This window comes from Eptesicus fuscus, chromosome 12 (assembly GCF_027574615.1).
Source record: "Eptesicus fuscus isolate TK198812 chromosome 12, DD_ASM_mEF_20220401, whole genome shotgun sequence".
Classification (NCBI taxonomy): domain Eukaryota; kingdom Metazoa; phylum Chordata; class Mammalia; order Chiroptera; family Vespertilionidae; genus Eptesicus; species Eptesicus fuscus.
The window spans coordinates 30907041-30927148 of record NC_072484.1 but is presented as its reverse complement, the minus strand read 5'-3'; the positions used below and the strand labels follow the sequence as shown (position 1 = coordinate 30927148).

General features: G+C 48.5%; 1 long non-coding RNA gene across 1 annotated transcript; it reads left to right on the top strand.

Moving 5' to 3' along the window:
* Positions 1 to 1855: 1855 nt before the first annotated feature.
* On the top strand, positions 1856 to 16364 carry LOC129150975 (uncharacterized). The gene is made up of 3 exons (XR_008557769.1): positions 1856 to 1990; positions 8111 to 8295; positions 16348 to 16364. It is a non-coding gene; the product is annotated as an uncharacterized LOC129150975 (long non-coding RNA).
* Positions 16365 to 20108: the final 3744 nt, after the last annotated feature.

Genomic DNA, 20108 nt, shown 5'->3' with positions numbered 1-20108 from the left:
CACACACAGCTGTTACTATTAAGAGCGATTTGAGCCAAAACTTCTTGGCCTTCAGATTTGCATTGGACACCAGTCCTGCTGAACGTGAAGGCAGTGTGAGGGGTATCCAGGGTCTTGAAAAATTGTGATCCAGCATTTCCTCTTCTAGGAATTTGTTACAAAAAATAACCCTGGCCAGTTTGGCTCAGTGGATAGAGCGTCAGCCTGTGGACCAGGGGTTGGGGGGGTGGGGGGGTCCTGGGATTCTATTCCAGTCAGGGGCACATGCCAGGGTTGTGGGCTCAATCCCCAGTGGGGGGCATGCAGGAGGCAGCTGATCTGTGATTCTCTCTCATCATTGATATTTCTATCTCTCCCTCTCCCTTCCTCTGAAATCAATAAAAATATATTAAAAATAAATAAATAAACAAACAAGTAGGCAATGAGGTCTCAGGGCCCATCACCATTTTGCTTATAATAGGCAAATCTAGAAATCCCAAATGCCCATCATTGGGTCTGGTTAAATAAGTCAGTACCTTACCTACGGACGACGACACAGCTATCAGAGTTGTTTAAGGAAGAAGCCAGGAGGAAATGTCCCTGAGATGCTGGCAGGACCAGGACTGTGACACTCTTCCTGTGATTTGTTTTTATTGTTTTGAAAAGTGGATGTGCATTGAAAACGGTCTGGGAGGGCCTATACTAAAATGCTGTCAATCTGGATGGTGGGTGGGGTTTTTGGTTTGTACTTTCGTGTATATTCTAAGGTGGTGGAGTTTTGTTTTGCTTTGAAGTTAGTTTTTGCTTTGAGTGCTTATGGTTTTTCAAAGAGGAAGCAAATTACATTTGTTTTAAAAAGGAATTTAGATTGGTTGTGGGCTGGGATAGGAGGGGATCTTTTCTATAGCACGTATTTTGGTGCCTTTTAAATTTTGAAACATTTCAATGCGTTACGTATCCCCAAAAATAATCATATAGAATGAAACAGAAAGGAGGACACGTTTTGTTTAGTTCCTGGTGTTTAGTTGTACCGAAGTGCCTGTCACACTTGGTGCCCGGGAGGGGACTGGGGACCTGTGTGCGGGGCAGTCCCATGTGAATGACGCAGGGCACCCACACAGGGTGGGGTGAGTATCAGGGCTGCTCACCGGGCCGGGCAGGTCCAGGTCAATCCCCATGACAAGCCTGGGTGGAGCTGCACTAGCCTCGGCGTCAGACCCTGACCAGGGGCCCCGTTGGGGTTCGGCCCCTGGAGGAGATAGCTGCTGCCCTCTGAGGCGCTGACAGCCGAGAGCCCCACAGGAAACATAAGAGACAACAGCAAGAAAAGCAGCTGTCATAATTTGAGCGCAGTGGACGGAAAGGGGGCCACATACCAACCCTGACAAGCTCAGGGAGGCCTGCCTGGTGGCTTCACAAACTCAGAAGCCGAAAGTAACCACCACGAGGAGGTTCTGAATGCTGAAATTCCTAACTGAAAGAGGGTCATGGGGCGGGAGGGGGGGGCGGGGCTGGAGTCACATCCTAGGCCTGTATCTTCCTGGACAAAAGTGGATCTTTAGCCCTGGCTGGTTTGGCTCAGTGGATAGAGCATCAGCCTGCAGACTGAACCCTGGTGAGCACCCCGGGTTCGATTCCAGTGAAGGGCACATGCCCGGGTTTCGGGCTCGATCCCCAGTAGGGGGCGTGTGGAGGGCAGCCGATTAATGGTTCTCTCTCATCATTGGTATTTCTCTCTCTCCCTCTTCCTTCCTCTCTGAAATCAATAAAAATAAAAATAATTTTTTTTAAAAAGTGGATCTTTACCTTAATGAGCCTGTCTATTGTCTTTTCACACTAAGGGAGCATACCTTTGAAATGTCAGAGGAACCTTTTCCAGACCCATCAAGGCACAACTGCCTGCACCAGAGCAGATCACGGAACCGCTCCTTGTTACCTTGCTCCGCGTACCCTCCCGGCGTACCCTCTCGATGTGCTGTAAATGTTCATTAACTATCCTGTACCCACCAAGGTGAGCACCAATAGGCGTTTCTCTGTTTTGCCTTTTTATCCAACCCCAGAGATTTCCCCACTTTGCTTTCTCCTGCCTCCTTCATCTACCACTAATGGATTTCAAGGAACCCTCCTTCCGTCTTCTCCCTTTATCCCAGTGTATAACATAAGCTGCCGTTCTCCAGAGCATTTTCTCGATCCATTGAGATTTTGCCTCCCAGCGGTTGTCATCAGTTTGGCTCAGATAAACTCATAAAGATTCTCTACATACGGGCTTGGAAGTGCCTTCCAGTCCTGCCTGTGGAACTACAGATCCTGCCCCAGGTGCTTGGAAGGTATCTGTCCATGGCTCCTTTCATCCCTGAGAGCAGGTGCGAGCAGCGAAGCCCCTTTCCTGGTTACACCGGGAAAGTGGCTCCGAGGTCACGTTTTCTCTTCCGTGAGACAAATGCAGCTTGAAGCTGAAGTGTGGACACACCCAGGGCTGTGCCACATGGTCCTGAAGCATGAAGGAAGCCGTGGGTGATGGGCCACCTTAGGCCAGGTCTTCAAGGCCAAAGAAAAGTAGGAAATACAGATCCTGACTAAACCAATAGAGATCTGACTCCTGCCCCCCCTCCCCGCCCCACACACACACACCTCAATTCATTTAGTCATGGTCTGAAAGGGCCTTTAAGAGAAGATGGAGGAAAACCAGCCCAGAAGGGCAAAGGACTTGCCTGTGGTCACACAGCACCTCGGTATAGATCTAGGACTGGGACCCAGGTCCCCGAACCCCCACGTACATGTTCCATAGCATGCTAGCCACCTCCCATCTCTAGCATCCCTATTTCAGCCACCAACAAGTATCTTTCATTGGGCATGACCTTGCTCAAAGGCCTTAGTGGTCCACTACTGAAGGGTCAAACGAGGGTGGGTTAGGGTAAGACAAACTCCCCGACCTCACATTGAGGCCACATGGCCTACCTCCCCACACTCATTTATACCTTTCCAGCCTTGTCTCCCCAGCACCTCCACCTAGCCAGGCGGGAATTCCCTCCAGTCCAATTCCCACCTCATACCTCCATACCTTTGCCTGTGCTACTGCTTCTGGAATGCCTCCCCCCCTCCCCCACTCCACCCAGCCAAATCCACTGAGCTCCTCTTCCGGGAAGCTTCCCGGTCACCCCCATCATGTGGCCTGTCCCACCTCTGAGGGCTGGATCAGACCTTCCAGTTTGTTCTTTGATAGTAATCACCTCTTATTGTTCATGTGTACTGTAGGCTACCAACTAGACCCTAAGTTCCTTGAAGGCAGAGCCTAGTAATTAGGTTTACAGTAACTATATTCAAAATAAAATTGGAAACTGTGCTCTGACCAGGAGATATTTCTGCTTTCTTACACATTTGTACGAACAATCTTCAAAAGTCTAAAACGGGAATCTAATATGCAGCATACAATCAGAAACTCCCTAACAGCACCCTTGTCAGACCTAAGTAACCAGCCATGGATTGTCCTCCCTGCTGAGCCCAGGGGTGGCTCAGACTCCTCTCACGATAAAGTCAAAGACGGCTACCTCCACCGGGATTCCGCCCCTGAGGTGAAACCTCTGTGCCACCTGGTGGGTGCTCAGGGGCTTGTCCCTGAGGGAGGCTCTTAGTCCTAAGGCTGGGGGAGGGACCTTTTTTCTGCCAAGGGACATTTGGATATTTATAACGTCATTTGCAGGCCAAACAAAATTATCAACTTAAAAATTAGCCTGCTATATTTGGTCAAACATTTAATTAACTCACTCCTAATGCCTTAGCAGGGCCAGACCAAATGATTTCCTGGGTCTTATTCGGCCCAAGGGCCAGATGTTCCCACCCCTGCCCGAGGGCCTCACACACAGTGGGCTCTCAGTAAGTACTTACTGAATGAAGAAATACCCCTCCTAGAAAAATCAACCACAGTGATAAACTTAATGGCTCCCTTATTTAAAAGATGGGCTGGGCCCTAGCAGGTTTGGCTCAGTGGATAGAGTGTCAGCCTGCGGACTGAAGGGTTCCAAGTTCAATTCTGGTCAAGGACACATGCCCGGGTTTTGGATTCGACCCCCAGTGTGGGGCCTGCAGGAGGCAGGCAATCAATGATTCTCTCTTATCATTGATGTTTCTATCTCTCTCTCTACCTCTCCCTTCCTCTCTGAAATCAATAAAAATATATTTTAAATAAATAGATAAAAGATGGGCTGGGCGGGGCTGCAGCATCAAATCTGAGGCCCAGATCTATGACGTTGCCCATTACGAAACCTCTCCGAGCTACGGTTTCCACATCTACAAATGGGGATGTTGGGACCTGCTTTACAGGCTTATCTTGAGGATTAAATGAATTAGTCATACACAGTACCTAGGACACAGCTGGCGCTCAATAAATGTTAGTTTCTGACTTCCTCATAGAATCAGTCCAGCTATAAGCTACAGAAATACAAGTTATCTGGTTCAAGTGAAAATGGTCTTACCTGCAGCAGGGTACTGGGCAGAGAGAAGTACCAGCTGTGCACTCCTGCCTCTGCGTGGATCTGGATGGTCTGTCACCGTGGCTGTATCCTCACCGCGGCATGATGGTAACAGGAAGAGGTCGTTGGTTGGCCCTTCTCCATGTTGGGTGCTCTGCTGGGCCTGGGGCATAACCCGGTTTCCTCTGTGGTTCACAGCAGCCCCAGACTCAGAGAGTGAAGCACCTTGTCTGGACCATGCAGCCCGAGGGGGAAGTTTGACTGTAAATCGCACGGAGCTGCCTGGGCTCCAGGAGGGCTGAGTCCCAGGTGTCCCAGGTGGTAGCCGAGTCAGACGCCCAGCGGGCTAGTGTCCGACAGTTCCTCACACTTGTACCCCACTTAGCCCCACCCAGCACCTCAGCCCCTTGCCTGGTAGTGCAGGCACTGGCCAGAGACCCTGACCTCTAAGGCCCTCACAATACCCTGACGTGACATCCTGAAGGGGGCACAGCTTAGGCTCAAATCCTTACTGTTAGGCTATGTGACCTTGGGCAAATGCGCTCTCTGGGCCTCAGTTTCCTCACCTGTGAGATGGGGAAAATTTCACTTTGTATTTATTAGCACAAATAAAGTACTCTCGCTTAATACCTGGCTCAGGGGACGTGCTAGTTACATTTAAACTATTATATTTCCATCCATGTTATTGGATTATTGCATCATCCAAGTGAGAAAACTATCCATTACTGTCCTTCATGTGGTAGAAGATCAGACATACAGAAATTACTTGCATCCTTTCTGGACCTTAAGTTTAGGTTGGACTCTCCCTGAGATGGTTACTCTAGAAGTAATCACCTTCTCCATTCTATCCCCCGGATCCTGTATTTCTCCCAGTGCGGTGGCCGGGCCCCCTGCAGCAGAGACCATGTGGCCCTGAGTGGCACGCATGCCTCCTGTCCCTAGGACCTGAGAGTATAAGAAACTTGTTCTGAGCCTCTCCTCGGTGCTGTACCTGACTGGCCACCTCCTAAAAGAATACAAACAGGTCTCCAGGGGCAGAAGGTCCTCCAGGCCACCTCTCAGCTCCCGCCTGGGTTTTGCTTCCTGGAGATGTGGACTAGGCAAGGTAGGCTGGGTCACGCTGCATGAAGCTATTTGCTACACACACCACATCCCCGCGGGGGGCTGGCAGGGCTCTTCAGGGCTCCTCACTCCAGGGCCCAGGGTGCTTTGCAGCCACCACCTCTCTCAGAGGCTACCAGTAGCCTCCGCAGTGGGAGAGGGTCTTCACCTGGCAATGAAAGGCTCCAGGCCGAGGGGACTGATGTCACTTCTCGTACTTCTTTGGCCAGGACTAGTCACATGACCCCAACCCAGTCACAAGGGTGCAGAGATATGCCATCCCACCACATGCCTGAGGGCAGAGCTTAGGAAATAATATGGAGAATGGCACTGATGATGACCTCAGGCCTCTGATCAGGGTCTGCCCTGCACCTGTGCAGGGGGCAGGGGGGGCAGCTGTGTCCAGCGGTGGAGCCTGCTGGGGCCCACCTGGGACTGAGAGTGCTGAGGAGAAGAAAGGACAGCTGGCATTCCAGAGCTGGGGCTGTGATGCCCGACAGTCCTACCCACCAAGCTGGCCAGGAGCCGAGGCTCCACTGCTGTCAAATCGGGACAGTGTTTCCTGACCTGAGGAACTTCAGTGAAGATTCGTTGAAACAGGTGAGCAGCATGGGGAAACGTGCCTGATCCTCCAAGCAGCCTTCCACAGAAGGCGGTATTTTTGGTGGAAAGCCTTTGCCCTGCTGAGCCCGTTGATGAAATCGGGTGGACACATTTGAAAGCAGGAGCTTGGCGAAGAGGGGCTTGGAGGACACAGGCTGGAGGGGGCTTTTCCAAGGCAGTGTGTGCTTACTGAGGCACAATACATTCCTAAGATGTCTTTGGGGGTGCCTTTATTTGAGAGGGCTCTGAGAGGGTGGATGGAGAATCTGGGAGCATCCAAGCCCCTCACACCTGTCTCCATCAAAACTGTTAAGAGATCAATTGTTCTGTGCAACAGAAGATGTGGGGGTTCCTGCAGCAGTCCATAGACTAGGGAGCAAAAAAGAGGGGAACGGGGAGGAAGGCCGCGTGATGGGGAGAGGCCAGTAGATACAGTAATCTCCAGGGAAAGTTATTCTGACAACAGGGTTAGCTTTGAAGCTGTGATGTGAGGTCTAAGCCCCAGTTCCTTCCCCTGAGATCTTGAGTAAAACTCCCTCTGTTGACAGGGGGTTCGCTCGCACCATGGGCACGCTGCCCTGTGTCCATGGCATGCCAGAGCCAGCCTGTGGACACAGAGGCTCTGCTCTCTCTGCTTCCGGGGATCGGGATGAGGAGAAAGCATATCCAATGCCTGGCCTGGTCCCGCCCAGCACAGGAAGACATGCTGCTAAGGCTCAGATTTACTCTCCGGAAGCCTCACCTAGCCTGCCCCAGTTGGGTGGCACAGTTCCTCCTCTGAACAGAGAAATGGGGGACCAGGAGTCCTCTCATTCATCTCCCTGGGCATTCCATTTTGCAGATACACTGAGCCCTGGAAGGGTCAACGTTGCCAGAGTAACCCAACCAGCCGGTGGGTCAGCCAGGCGGAGGAGCCACACCTGCCTCCCTAAGCCAGGAGAGGGAGGAAACAGGGGCACAGAGGGGGAAGGCCTTGCACAAGGTCACACAGCACTTCTGTAGCAGAGCCAGGATGCAAGGACTCCAGACCCCGTCTCTCTCTCTGCCTGCCAGCCTGGGAAAGCTGCCCAACCCTTTCACCCACTTTTCGCCTGGTGCTGGTGGAGGGGCGATTGCAGGGAGAGGCAGCTGATCCATTCAGGCCCAGACACTGGGGGCTGGGAGCCGCATTCTGAAAGCTGACCTGAGTGAGACAATACCTCTGAGAACAGAGGTGTTCACGGTGGGAAGCCAGGCATGGGGCTCAGCCTCCTGCACGTGTGGTCTCGTTGAACCCTTAGGTGGCCCTGTGAGGTTTTCTATTTTTCCAGAGAGGAAACTGAGGCCCCAGGACGCGCAGTCTAGTGCTCACACACCGCTTCTCACCCTCTCCCCTCCCTCCCCAGGTGGGTGCTGGAGGCGGGAGAGGCCTGGCTGAAGGCCCATAAAGGAGGGGGAGGGGCAGCCAGAGCCGGTGCTTTTCCAGCCTGGGCTGGAGCTGCTCCCACAGGATTCTTGGAGCAGCCAGAGCAGGAAGGCAGGAACAATGGGCAGCCAGCGGCAGAGGGGTGCTGGGTTCCGGAGCAGGGTGGAGCCGGCTGTAGGAGACTGGGAATGAGGCCCCTGCACAGGAGACTGACAAGATTAACCACTAACATTGTCTGAGCACTTACTGCATGCCAATATACCGTTGTAATGAACCCAGTTATTAATTAACAGAAAAGGAACAAAGGGAAGGCTGAATAGTGTAGGCATGCCCAGTAAGGTCTGAATGACTAGGAAAGGTGATTACTTGTCAGTCACACCTGGGAGCAGGTCATTGGCCAGAATAAGCGTGGCCACTGCAAGAGCGTGAAATCTGAGACTCTCAAGCTCCTAAACAAAGCGAGTTCCCTCTCCAGGCCTCTTGCCCCTTATCTCTTGCTGCTCACCTGACGCCTGGCTTGCAGGGCTCTCACGCTCTGCATTTGCCCATGTAGCCCACAGCCACGTGGACCCCCGCACGTAATGCACTTGATGGACTGCGACTAGCCTGATTCTGTGCCAGACTTAGCTCCACCAGGGAACAGAAACCCTGCACACTGGCTTTGCTTCTAGCTCTGCTGAATCCCCAGCTTCACCTCTTCCAGGCTGGATTAAGGGAAACGGGACTTTTGAAACTGAGGTATGTAACTCCATGCTAATAAAAATCATTCATTCCATCGTGTAAGTCTTAGAAAAGTCTTTTTCTCAAGGTATCATAAGAACCCAACCTCCAGCACCCAGTGGGGAAAGGGATCCCCTCACTTCCACCCATGGACACCCTACTTCCACCGATAACACCAGGACCTGAGTTAAACACCTTAGATGGATTATCCCATGGAATCCTTGCCTTATACGTATTTTAGCCCTATTTACTGATGAAGAAATTGAGGTATGGAGAGTTTAAGTAAAATGCCCCAGATAAGAGGTGAAAGCAAGATTTGAATCTGAGCACTCTAGCTCCAGATCCAATGCTCTAAACCACTGTAAATTTTACACACGTGCGTACACACACACACACACACACACACTCACGCTGTATATACTTTCTCAGTTTCCCTTTTTCACTTGTATCATTGACAGATTTCTTTGTCATAAATATTGTCCTTAGTTATCACCCTTGTCTAAAAATCCTACCAGGCTGGGAAAATCTTGTCCATGTGTCACCAGAAAGGGCCCGGGCTGGGAGCAGGTCTGCCTAGGGCCGGCCAGTAGTGCATGGATTCTTGACTTCATGCAGGAAAGATTTCACAATATGAGTCCCTGTGATTTTGGGAGCATGTTTGTTAAAGCCGGGCACAGGGAAACAAAGGAAGGGCTTAGGACAGAAGCAACCCTTGTTGCTCTTCATGCAACACTTGGCAGAGTTGGCCCTGTGGCAAGTCATGCAGTACAAGGCCTCCCCACTAGGGAAGAAGCTTCCAGGCCCAATGACTCGCATGCAGTCTTTGTGCCAGAGGGTCCCCTTGACTCGTTCCACAGTTGGTTTGAAGCAGCCCTTGCACTTGGGGAAGTCCTCCCAACGTGGTGCATTTGTAGCACAGGATCTTGTCCTTGGCCACAGAGGTCTCACTGGCCAATGGCTGAAGGCACCTTGCACAACGGAAGCCGAGGCGGTTCTTACAATGCACCTCCTTGGAGTCGCGCTGACGGGCTGGTGGCATTCCACACAGGTGCTGACACACAACCTGCCAGAGCACTTCGGGCAGGAGTGGTGGCCATCCTTCTCCCCTACCGCTTCCTCTGCATTGGAGGCAGTCAAACTGTTCAGCCATGGTGCCCACCTTGTACCTGGAGAGACCTCACATGGTGTGTGGAGAATGGGGTGTATGTATTCTGCAAGAGCTGGATATAGTTGTCAACAAAGTGCTGCCTGGATTGCTCAGTACCACAGCTGCCCCAGTGGCTGACTGAGCTTCCTAAACCCAGCGCCATGCTTCCTCTAATTTAAATTGGTGATGACGAGAATGGCACCAAGGGGTGAGCTGGTGGGTGCTTAACCCCTTCAAATCTCCATCAAAAGCCTCTCCATCACCCAAAAAAGACGCACCATCTAGATAAAATAAGGTGCTGATTATGTTAATGAAGCTTTAAGACCAGCCCTCCCGCCACCAATCAAACTGCTCCAGCCAAGCTCCTCCCACAGAGGACTTCCAGTGACAGCCAGCCAGCTGGTGGGTTTTGGCTTTGAACCACAAGATGGGGAAACACTGTAGATAAGTCTGGAAGCATCAAACCCGGCAGGGTTGGGGGCGGGAGTTGCTGGCAGCCATGGGAACCGAGATGTTGGAAAGAAGGCAGAGCTGGGGGCGGGGAGATCAGGACCTGTTGATATAGCCTTATCCCTCCCATCTAGCTATTACGCTTTTCAAGTTCAAGAGTCAATGAAATGAAATGAAAAAAAAAAAAAAGGGTCAATGAAATGCCTTTTCACTTAAGCCAGTTGGAAATAGGTTTTCTGTTGCTCACAACCAAGAGTCTTGACTGTTTTGCTTGACTTTATAGCATCATCAATTATAAGATTTTTATTATTTGTTTATTTATTTTTGGTTAATCCTCACCCGAGGATATTTTTGCATTGATTTTTAGAGAGAGTGAAAGGCAGAAATAAACATTGATGTTGCCCTAACTGGTTTGGCTCAGTGGATAGAGCGTCAGCCTGTGGACTCAAGGGTCCCAGGTTCGATTCCGGTCAAGGGCATGTATCTTGGTTGCAGGCACATCCCCAGTGGGGGGTGTGCAGGAGGCAGCTGATCAATGTTTCTCTCTCCCTCTCCCTTCCTCTCTGTAAAAAGTCAGTGAAATATATTAAAAAAAAAAAGAAAAAGAAAGAAAGAAACATTGATGTGAGAGAGACACATCAATTGGTTGCCTCTCCCATGCGCCCCAACCAGGGCCAGGGATCGAGCCTGTAACCGAGTTATGTATCCTTGACCGGAACTGAACCTGACATCCTTCAGTCTTTGGGCCAACGCTCTATCCACTAAGCCAAACTGGCTAAGGCTATAAGATGGTTTTTAAAAGGAAAATATGTCTATTTAATAACAACTTTTGGATGAAAAAATAAGCATATCAGCGGTGCCCTTATAAAAAACTAACACTGACCATAGCCGGTTTGGCTCAGTGGATGTCGCATCGGCCTGAGGACCCAAGGGTCCTGGGTCCAATTCCAGTCAAGAGCTCGACACCTTATTTGGGTTGCAGGCTCCTCCCAGGCCCAGGCCCTGGTCAGGGTGTGTGCAGGAGGCAACGAACCCATGTTGCCTCACATCAATATTTCTCTCTCTTCCTAAAAATCAATGAAAAAATAGCCCCAGGTTAGGAAACAAACAAAGAAATAAATAACTGACATTGGTTATGTTTTTAGTACTTATAAAGTTGTACAACATATGTCCATTGGTGATTTGATCAAAATTCTTCACATTTAGAGTCTAAACTTTCCTTGGTTGAATTTGGCGATTTTCACTTCTAATTGCATTGCCTGGCCAGTGATAGCCTTCCATACGCTCAATAACCTTTTATTCTCAAGTGGCATCATTTTAGAAGTAATTTTATGCAATATTTGAGATCTGGTAAAATTCCATCCAGGCAATTGGACAGCAGACAATGACTAAGTCACCCTCCGCCTGCTGGCTGACATGTTCCTTCCACATCAATGGTGGGGCACATCCTGATTCCAGAAACGTTAAGATGTGTGTGGGGCAAGTGTATCAGAACTAGTTATGATCATGGTTACCTTTTCCTGTGAGTCAGGCATTGAGCTAAGCAGAACAGAGGTATGGGGTGGGGCAAGTGACATCATGACTCTGGTCTCAATTGTCATACCTATAAATGGCAATAATAGCTTCATAGTGTGGTTGGGAAGATTTAATTTTAATGAGAACTTTTAGAAGAGTGTTGGCATATAAGAATTATTCAATAAATATCTGGATTAGTATTTAATTATCACAACTACCCTTTGAGGTCAATATGATGACCCTACTTTATGGTTTAGGACACTGAGGTTAAGGAAAAGAAGTGGTATGTCTAAGGTCACTTATCTGGGAAGGAGGTTGTGGATCTGGGACTCCAAGCCAGGTTTATGGGTGTGTGTTTTTAATATGTTTTTATTGATTTTAGAGAGAGGGAGAGGTAAAAACATCCTATATAATAAATACCTAATATGCTAAGTGTCCAGTTGTCCATTCAACCAAAGCATTCCATGCTAATGATATGCTAAGGCCGCTCAACCGCTTGCTATGACGTGCACTGACCACCAGGGGGCAGAAACTCCAACTGGTAGGTTAGCTTGCTGCTGGAGTCTGGCAAATCAGGACTGAGCAAGACGGGCCAGACATGCCCTGGAGCCCTCCCTGGCCTCGATTGTACACGGGTGGGATCCCTCAGCCTGGCCTGCGCCCTCTTGCAATCCAGGACCCCTCAGGGAATGTCAGAGAGCCAGTTTTGGCCCGATCCCGCTCAACGCAGGAGGTGCCCCCTGGTGGTCAGGGCGCTGCCAGGGGGAGTGCCACTCATCCAGAAGCTGGGCTCACAGCTAGCGAGCGCAGCAGTAGTGGTGGGAGCCTCTCCCACCTCCACGGCAGTCAGATATCCCCCGAGGGCTCCTGGACTGCAAGAGGGTGCAGGCTGGGCTAACGGACACCCTCCTCCTCTCCACCCCCTTTGCAAGAATTTTGTGCACTGTGCCTCTAGCCAATAAGAGAATATCATCGGTCAGCTGCCTCCTACATGCCCCACACTGGGGATTGAGCCCACAACCCAGGCATGTGCCCTGACTAGGAATTGAACCATGACCTCCTGGTTCATGGGCTGACGCTCAACCACTGAGCCACACCAGCCAGTCCAGGTTTATGTTTTTAACCATCAGCCATCAGACTTCCAGCCAGGGGCTGGGAAAGGTCATACTTACCAGCCAAGCTCACTGCCCAGACCACTGTCTTAGTCTTATCTATGGAATCTTGGGCCTTTGAAAACTACAGCCGGGAAGTGACAGGGCTCAAGCTGGAGCCCCCGTTCTGACTCCTCACATGGTCCTCAAGCTTCACTGTCCTCCCCTGTAGACATCCCTCCCAGCACCTCATCCTCCAAGCCCCCTTTGACCAGCCGGCCCATATCCCTGTGCCTTGCTCAGGCAGGATCTCAACACTTGCGAGCATTTCAGACATGCACTTTGGAGTCAGGCCGACTTTGGGCGTGAATCCTCCACCTGCCAATTATTGTGTGATCCTGCGTTCATTTCCCCCCTTCACTGAGCCTTGGTTTCTCACCTGAAAAATGGACTACAAAAGCCCCTCTCAGAGGTCCATGTGAAGTCAACCTGACACGGAGTTAGCCTTCAGGCAGCAGCTGCTTTCTGTCCCTCCCCACACAGCATCATTATTGTCCTTATTAATCACAAAGTAAAATGAGTAGTAACAATAACGGCCAGCCCTGGCCGGGTGGCTCAGTTGGTTGTAGCGTCGTCCCATACACCAAAAGGTTTCAGGCTTGATTCCTGGTCACGGCACATACTCAGATCTCGGGTTCGATCCGCCATTGGGCTATGTACGGGAGGCAACCCATCAATGTTTCTCTCTCTCTCTCCCTCTCTCTTCAGCTGCCTTTAATGTTCTGTAGGGGCCCCTTACATGAAGAGGCTGTTCTCCGAAGCTCTGGACATCTCCAACTCCCAACAACCCTGCCATTGGAGTTGTCTCTTGGCTTCCACTGTGGCCACCTCTTTTCCCAGCATTCCCAGTGTCCAGCTGTTACAGAGGCCCCAGAGTGCTGGCCAGGGGTCAAAATGACCTCTTCTTTCAATCCTGTCACTCAGCCCTCTCCTTTCTGGTGGACTGTGCTGCAGCTGAGGTTGGTTAAAAGGTGACATCGTTATCTACCTAGAACCTCTGCTCTCTTTCCATATCTATATCTATCTATCTATAATTTTTAAAAATACATTTTTTTAAATTTTTTTTTTAGAGAGGAAGGGAGAGGGAAGATAGAAGCACCCATAAGAAACATTAGTCGGCTGCCTCCTGCACACCCCCTACTGGGGATCAAGCCCACAACCTTGGCATGTGCCCTGACTGGAAATTGAACCCTCAACCAACTGAGGCCACACCAGCCGGGCTCTCTTTCTACACTACACTCTTTCTCCTCTCCTTCTGGTACTCCAATGACATAAATGTATTTTGGTACTGCCTACAGGCCCTGAAGTTCTGTTCCTTTGTATAAATTGTTTATCTGTTCAGGTTGTATAAATTTTGTTGGTCTATCTTCAAGTTCCTTGCTTTTTTCCTCTGCCTTGTCCATTCTGTGCCCATCCAATAAATTTTTTATTTGTTGTACTTTTTAGTTGTACAACTTCCATCTTTTATTTTTGTTTCCATTTTTTCTTTATATCTTCTATTTCTTTGCTGAACCCTTCTATTTTCTGTTTTAAGAGTGTTTATAGTAGCCCTAGCTGGTTTGGCTTGGTGGACAGAGCACCCGCCCATGGAGTCAAGGGTTCTGGGTTCGATTCCAGTCAAGGGCACGTACCTTGGTTGCAGGCTCGATCCTCCACCTAATCCCTGGCCCAGTTGGCGACCAATCAATGTGTCTCTCTCTCATTAATGTTTCTCTCTCTGTCTCTCCCCCTCCCTCCCACTCTCTCTAAAAATCAATGGAAAAGTATCCTTAGATAAGGATTAACAAACAACAAAAAGAGTGTTTATAGCTTAAACACTTGTAGTTAAAGCTTGTTGAAGTTTTGTAAAATTTCTTTTTTATTTTTATTGTGATAGCTGCTTTAAAATCTTTGTCAGATAATCTCAACATCTATGTCATCTTGACGCTGGCATCTGTTGATTGCCCTTTCTCATTCCAGTTGAGACTTTCTGGGTTTTGGTATAAGCAGTAATTTTATTCTGGACTTTTTAGGTATTATGTTATGAGACTGGTTCCTTTATAAATCTTCTATTTTAGCATGCATTCAACCTGTTTAAGTTCAGAATGCACACACCATGGCTCACTTTTGTGCTCTGTGAGTTTGAATATCAATTTAGTTTCAAAGTCAGTGCTATTTTGGTCTGCCCTGCTTGTGTGCTACCCAGAGGCCAATCTGAAATCACACAGTGTTCCATCTCATAGTTCAGTTCTCAAAGCTTTTGCTATATTAATCTGGTGGGTTTCATACATAGGTCACTTGGGGTGGTGGCCTGGTCTTCATACACAAATGGAAAGAATCTCTTTCTGCAGCTCCCTCTTCTCTGTACCCCTCCCCATGCACTCAAGCTGTGAGGGAGTGGGTGCTGCCTCATTGTTACCTTTGCTTAGTACAGGGCAAGGATCGTGGCAAGGCTCCCCTTCAGTCTCCAGAGTACTCCCTCTGAGCACATTAGGGCAAAGTGGAGCCGATAGAGTTCCATATCACAGTCATCCCTGTTAGGGAGGGGGTGGCTGCTCACACATTAGTGCACAGAAGGGATAGCTGACAAGCTTCACACCATAGTCTCTGCAGAGCCTGCTGGGAGAGGGAAGGCCTTCTTTCATGGTGTTTGCCTGGAGAGGAGCGAGTATTGGAAAAAGACTTGTCCTTAACTGCTGTCCTTCCCCAGCCCTCTAATGTAAGAAAGCAGGCTTTGTGCTGCGCCAGCACAGCCAAGGGTTCGGTGAGCCTGAGCGGGGGTGACGAAGGATGGAGAAATGATAGACAAAGAGAAAAAGCTGGGTCTAGGTGGATCTTCTGTGCCTTGCTGAGGCCACAGAACAGATCCAGACTGCAAAGCTGAGACTTTATTTATAATCAGGGACAAACAAGGTAATCGACAATGTTGTTGTAGGTTTCACTTGTTTTGGTAGCACTTGCTGCCCCTCCCACAGCCCACTAGCTACCCAGGAAAGATCTAGGGAGCAGTCACAGGACCAGGCTTAATTATGCTTAGAGGACTGTGCCCTCCAAGCTGGGACTTGTTTGTGACTTTGCCAGCAGGTCAGTCCAAGGCTTAACCCTATAACCGCTTCCTACAGGCTTTCATTGGGACTTTGTGCCTGGTGGTAGTTTTGGGTCATGGCTTTCTTTAGTGCCCAGGCTGGGATACAGGACAAAGTAAAGCTCCTGAAGACCCCTGACTAGGTCATCCCTTGAGAACCAAATTGCCTCGCCAGTCCACCTTCTTTTTCCCAATATCAGAGTACCCTGATAGTTGCTTTATGTATTTTATCAAATGTTTACTCGTAATAAGTAGAAGGAATAGGGTGAAACCCATTTACTCCATCTTGTCTGAAAATTGAAAACCATATATATTTTTAAATGAACTTTTTAAGGTGCAATTTATGCAAAATGTATCAATTTAAAAGTTACATTTTCATAAGTTTTGACAAATATATACACCCATGTAACCACAGCCAAGGTAAAGAACATTTCTATCACCCCCAAAACCCTCCTGTGCCCCTTCCCAGTCAATTCTCTCCATCACAGGCCTCAGACAAGCACTGATTTGATTTCTATCACTCTAGCTGAATTAGACGTATTTTCTAGAGTTTCCGATAAAAAAAAATCACATGGAAGGTACTCTTTGGTAAGTCTGCCTTCATTTACTCAGTATGTCTGTGAGACTCTGGCATCACCGGGTGTGCTGGCCGTTTCGTCCCTCCTATTGCTGAGCAGCATTCCAGGATATGTTTGTCTGTGTTTTCACTTGGATTGTCACTACCCTCTGCTCTTTCCTGACAGACACCAACAGCCAGTGGGCCGCCGCTGCTCCTGCCATGACCCTTGCTATGGTTCTGCTCTCCAGGTTCCTGTTCTTTGATCCAAGGGAGGAAAATTTAGATGCATTACTTGGTACTTATTTCAAGTCATGGGTAGGATAAGATTTCTGAGTAAAAGGATGTTTTCTTCTGGATGCCTGAATTGATATGCTCCATCATTTACTTGCTAATTACCTGCTCAGAACAAAGTACATAAAAAAACAAACACCAACACACACACACACACACACACACACACACACACACACACACACACACACAGTCATTCTCTTGTTAGAAAAGTTTAGGGGTTTATAACCTTGGTCTTACATTGCTGTGTTCTACGGAGTATCGACACCTTCTTCACATGCAACTGTCACCATCCTTTCATGTTGAACACCTGGTGGCTTGTGACGAGTTGAGTGCCTCACTAAACAGTCTTACCCACATTCTCAGGGTCTCTAAGATTTGTCTTCTGTCCACACCATGCACTCAAATCCCTGATGGAAGAAGGTTGTTACTCTGAGCAGCTGATTCACTTTGTGATGGCAACTGTCAGACCAGCTAGGAGATTATCTGACTTTGTAGATTCTCTCTGGCTAGTTATAATTACCTAGTGGACACATGATTTCTCTGACAGCATTCTTCACAAAATTATACATTCAGACTTCCAAATGAAGTGCTAAGTGGTGTTTATACAGGGAGACAAAGTCAGTTTTGATTTCTACCAATATAAGGTTGGATATATTCTTTTAAAAAAGATGACGGACTGAATATTCCCCATTTAGCCAAGTCCTAAGATAAACAGGTGGTTGCCAGGTTTCTAATTATATTGGTTTCTGTACTATCTGTTCAGACATAAGCTCTTTTGTAAATGTGGCTAGCTGGAATTTCTTCATACACTTCAACCAAAACAGTACATTGCAACAGATGGAATGCAGAAGTAGATGTGAGAATTGTCTTCTATTAAGTCAAGCATTAAAGAGATTTGCAAAAATGTAAAATACCACCCTTCTAATATATTTTGTGAGAAAATGTATTTGTGGAAAATACAGCTATCAGATAAATAACATAAGAAAACGTTCCAAACTGAAGGACACATGTTTCCAGATTAAAATGACTTTCCAAATACCCAGCAGAGTAAATGAAAAACAGGAGGAAAAGGAGATTAAAAGAAAAAAGACCCCCCACAAAGCCATATTATGAAATTTCATCAAACCATTGATAAGCAGCCCTAGCCAGTTTGCTCAGTGGTTAGAGTGTCAACCTGCAGACTGAAGGGTCTCAGATTCGATTCCAGTCAAAGGTACCTACTCAATTGCAGACTCAATCCTTGGCCCTCCCTTCCACTCTCTCTAAAAAAATCAATGGAGAAATATCTTCTGGTGAAGATTAACAAATAAACAAACAATAAAAAAATCATAGGTAGCAGATCCTGACAGATTTCAGGGAGGAATAAAAAGAGATCACATACAGTATAAAGCAACACAAATCAAAATGTTGTCACTCTTCTCAACACTGGAGACTACAAAACAATGCATCAATGACTTCATTCTTAAGGATAATGATAACCTATATAATAAAGATGTAATATGCAAATTGACCCTCACGCCCTTGCACAAGATGGCCACCCCCATGTGGTCAAAGATGGCTGCCACAAGATGGCCCGCAGGAGAGGGCAGTTGGGGGCAACCATGCCAGCAGGGGAGGGCAGTTGGGGAGGACTGGGCCTGCAGGGGAAGGCAGTTGGGGGGGGGGGACCAGGCCTGCAGGGGAGGGCAGTTGGGGGGGGGGACTGGCCTGCAGGGGAGGGCAGTTGGGAGGCGACTGGGCTGGCAGGGGAGGGCAGTTGGGGGGGACCGGGTCTGCAGGGGAGGGCAGTTGGGGGCACCCGGGCTGGCAGGGGAGGGCAGTTGGGGGCGACTGGGTTGGCAGGGGAAGGCAGTGTGGGGCGATTGGACCAGCAAGGGAGGGCAGTTGGGGACGACCAGGCCAGTAATGGAGGGCAGTTGGGGACGACCAGGCCAGCAAGGGAGGGCAGTTGGGGACGACCAGGCCAGTAATGGAGGGCAGTTGGGATGACCGGGCCAGCAGGGGAGGGCAGTTGGGGGCGACCTGGCCAGCAGGGGAGCAGTTAGGCACTGATCAGGCTGGCAGGGGTGTCTAGGGGTGATCAGGCTGGCAGGCAGGCAAGTGGTTGGGAGCCAGCAGTCCCGGATTGTGAGAGGGATCCCAGATTGGAGAGGGTGCAGGCTGGGCTGAGGGACACCCCCCGCACCACCACGCCCGAGCATGAATTTCGTGCACCAGGCCAAACTATCAATCATTTGTGAGGGTAGAAGGCAGTTTTAGAAATGTGTGTTCAAGTGTTATAATGGTCCCCAATGAATCACTCCTCCCTGCAGCCAAGCCCCCTTTCAATGTAACTCTGTTAGTCCTTGCAGTGGGAGGTAGTTTGTTTCTTCACTCCCTTGAATCTGGGCTGGCCTTGTGATTTGTTGTGACCAATAGCATGTGGCAGAAGTGACACTGTGAGTTCTACAGCCAAGGCTTTAATGAGGCCTTGATGTATCTCCTCTTACCTACCTGGAAGTGAAACCACCATGCTGTGAAGAAGCCTAGGCATGTCTAATGGAGGATGAGAGGCCATGGAAAGATGTCGAAAAGTGATACAGGAAGATGCAGAAGCATAATATAAAATTCTTAGAGCAGCTTAATGCTATTTTCCATTAGATTATCTTTTGATTTAGAATTGTATATCTATTTAGGATATAAGGATTTTGTTATATTTTACAAATATTTTCTCTCCATTATGGCTCATCTTTTAACTGTATGTATCTTTTATGATAGCTTTTATTTTTATTTATTTTTAAAATATATTTTATCGATTTTTTTTTTACAGAGAGGAAGAGAAAGGGATAGAGAGCTAGAAACATCAATGAGAGAGAAACATCAATCAGCTGCCCCCTGCACACCCCCCACCGGGGATGTGCCGGCAACCAAGGTACATGCCCTTGACCGGAATTGAACCCGGGATCCCTCACTCTGCAGGTCGACACTCTATCCACTGAGCCAAACCGGTTAGGGCTTTTATGATAGCTTTTATTTTTTATCCATTTTGCAGTGGCCACATTTACAAATAATTTCCTTTAGGTCTTTGAGGTTTTGTTTCTTATGATCAAGACTCTTCCCACATAAAAGTTTACTTTAATCTTATTTTCTTTCTTAAAAAAAAAAAACAAAAAAACCACACAGTATAAAAAATTGGTGCCATATAGTGGTGACTATAAGAGAGTTAAGAGTTTAAAACAGTTCTCTCTACAGAGCAGTCTGGAGTGAGGAGGGCCAGGCAAGGAACTGCTGCTTTTCTATTACAACTCCCTCTGTCCAGCCCGAAAGTTATGTTAATAAAGTGTGTCCTGCATCTACCCTCACTTCTACCATTCCAGTCAAAGCCTCCATTTCTTGCCTAAATTACCCCAATGGCCGGCTCACTGGTGTCCTGCTCCCGTTTCAGTTATCTATCACTATTAAATAAACCACTTCAAAATCAATATATTAAATCTCACAATTCTGTGCTTTTCTTGAGCTGAGGGGTGTTCTCTAGCCATGTGATATTGCTGGGCTGTGGACATCTGTGGGCTCGACTGGGCAGAATGTCCAGATGGCTTACTCAACCTGGTGGGTAGTTGGTGCTGGCAGCTGGCTGGGTCCTCAGCTGGGATGGGCTGTGGGCCTCAATTC